This window comes from Limulus polyphemus, unplaced genomic scaffold (assembly GCF_000517525.1).
Source record: "Limulus polyphemus unplaced genomic scaffold, Limulus_polyphemus-2.1.2 Scaffold2824, whole genome shotgun sequence".
Lineage (NCBI taxonomy): Eukaryota > Metazoa > Arthropoda > Merostomata > Xiphosura > Limulidae > Limulus > Limulus polyphemus.
This window is the reverse complement of record NW_013668434.1, coordinates 119870-123068: the sequence shown is the minus strand read 5'-3', so window position 1 is coordinate 123068 and position 3199 is coordinate 119870.

Below are 3199 nucleotides of genomic sequence, written 5' to 3'. Positions count from 1 at the left end.
TGACGTAACAATATCTAAAGTTAGTGATGTGGTAGTGAAAATGAAATACAAACATTTACCTTAAAACATTTTGATATTTATTTAGTAGGTTATGCAAATAAAACTCAAAAACTGTAAAATGAAGAAAAGTATTTTTATACTTAAAATGAAAATCACATTGCACTTGAACTGTTCAGAATCTGAGTGCAAATAACTACAAATAAACAGATAACATATTGTTTAGTGGAAAGTCATAAATTAAATTAATGTAATTTTTTGTGTGTACAATATAGTAATAATCTTTTAAAATATCTTACTAGTTTTTGTGGTGATGCATCAAGAAATCTCTAGAATTACTATATGTATTTGTTGCACACATATCATTCCTCGGTCGGATTTCTACAAATTGCAGGAGACCATTGCGAAATGGTAAATGTGTTATAAGGGGTCATTTTAATAGAAATCTAAAAGCATTGTAATTTAAAAGGTGTTAATTGTTAGTACGTTTAGATGTTTTGATAATAGTTCCCAGGTTCCCAGATAATAGTTCCCATAGTTCTTAACAAAACTAGGGAAGCTAGCGAGTTCTTCCAATACATATTTGATAAAGAAAGGTAACATATCATCCAAATTATTTTAGGTAATTCGTGCATAATCAAGATGTAGAAGGTACTGAAGTGTTATGAGTTGAATCTCTAGTTCAAGGCCTTTTAAAGATTCTGCCTTAAGTTCTAGAAGTTCGTTTCCATAGAAAATAGAAAGGTATTTGGTACTTGCTGACCCCTCCCATCATGAAATCCACCAACTAATTACAGGGCTTCATAGAAACTGTAATCAAACATCAGTTAGAGAACGAGTTCAATACAAGTGATAAGTTGACCCAAGCTGCTGCTGACCAGCCTAATGATTGTGATTTTGAAGTGTGGCTGCAAGCTTGTGAGAGTTCAACAACTTCAAACCCATCTTCAATCTACTTTAAAGTATCAGGAGATATGTCCAGTTTCATTGCAGTTGCAATTTGTTCACTTTATAACTAAGGGTGTTGGTATTCATTTGCTCAGGGTGTGGTTTTGGAGCTCACTGCTATCCTAAATTCTGTTCTGAATTACTTGTCTGCTTCCATGGATAAAATTAAAGACTATTTTTCAAAGTGAATTTTACTGATTAAGTTTTGGAGACATTTTGTAAGTTCAGTCAGAGTGGCTTGCTTTTGTATGTTCAATAGATTTCTGTCTGTCAAAAGGAAACATTACCTTATATACACTCATTTTCATAATCTGTTAATGACCCCCTTGTATGCAAAAAAAATCGGAAGTTACCTGATTAGGCCTTAGGGGAATGTAACTTTAAATAAATATGAAAGTGGATGCACATGTTTTACACATTAGCAAAGGTATTTTCTTTACTTATTTTTTATCACATGGAGCAAGTATCAAGGATTGTATGAAAAAGTATATGTTCCATGAACTCTTTTTAGACTTGTAACCTTTTTTTCAGGTTTTATTTCATTCTAATTTTTCTTTTAGTGAGTATGTGTCTATATACATATCATTTTTTCTATTGTTACTGGAATGTCTTTTAACCTTTTAATCTTAACCCAATTTGGTTAAACAAAATGGGCATATTGTGAACTTTTTCAACAAGTAGTTTCAATGAATGAGAAAACTTTAGATGAAAGAAAAGTATTTAAAATAGAGACCTTGTAGCACATCATTAGCTTTCAAAATATGAGAGAACTTTTTTTGGCTTTTTTCCCCTCAACTGCACACAAATAGGCCACCAAAAATATGTCTTGATTCACTAAATTTATTTTTTTGTTGTGATTCTCCTATTGAAGATGCCACATGTGACCTCTTGGTTAATAAGTGACAATCTTTTGGCTTCTTCTTCTTAGGCAATTAGATGATCTCAAGACTTTTTTTCTTGAAAAAGTTCAACTACAATTATTAGATTTAAACTTTATCAAATTTCTATTTTCTTTTATTCTTCTTATTTTCCAATACTTTTTTTTTTCAAATACTGCTCAGATTTTGTTTGCTTTCCTTTTTATTAACATGCATTAGAAATGAACACATAAAATACAGCCACAAAACTTGCTAACATCATGTATTTGAAAAATGGCAGTAAAATGCACCATAATTAGAATGCTCCTATGGAATATTTATAAAACTATATGTTCATTTCAAGTTTTGAATACAATGTGATTTTAGTATATTTCAGTCCTAATACCTTCTTTCAAAATAGGACTATGTTTATAGCCATTTTTCTCATTTTTGTTTTATTAATTACAAAAGCAATTGCAAAATCTTCTGATACAAAAGGAACATATTTATAACAAAGTTATTAAAACATAAATCTTGAAATAACATGTAATAAAAGTTGATCTTTATAATTTCCTGTTGCTTACTTTTTATAGACTAATAAACTACAGTTGAAATATAATTTTATGTTGTGTGTTAAAAATACTAATATACTGGTCTGATAACTAAACTTGAACTGTAATTTGTATTTCACTGAATCTGTTTATTGATATGAATTGCATAAATGTTGTAACTTCCTTCAAGTCAAACATTTTGAAATATACATATCAATTAAGATATAGCTTTTGTGTTTATACATATTTCATGTAATATATATCTAGAATAATAACATGTACAATGTACACGCTGCTATTTCCTTAGTGTTTGTGTTATTTCTCACACTTCTGTTTTCTGTTTTTATTAAATGACATTATTCCCTGCTTAGTTATTAAGAAACGGTGTAAATATTTTATCTTAATACTTTGACAGTGCTTGAAACTAATGTCAAAAATATATTAATACTATTTGTATGATACAATTTCTTAATATAGAGTGCTTAAAAGAAATTATTTTCATTCAAATCATCTAGCAATAAAACTGTTATAACTTTAAAGCAGCAAACATTGCATGAAAATATGGAAACCAAATCTCTAAACCTATCAATGATTTTCCTGGCATGAAATCATTCATATTTACATTACAAAAACTTGCCCCAGCTGGTATAAAACATTTGTATACAAGAAGAAATGAGATGGTAGTAAAAGAACACATTAAAAATTTTCTAAAAAGTGTTACAATTTTGTTTCTACTCTTTACTTATCTCAAAAGAAGTACACCTGCCTTTCATTTAAGGTTCACCTAATTTTAATTTTTGTTGTTTTTTAAAGTTTCTATAATGTTCTGATATTTGAGCACATTGC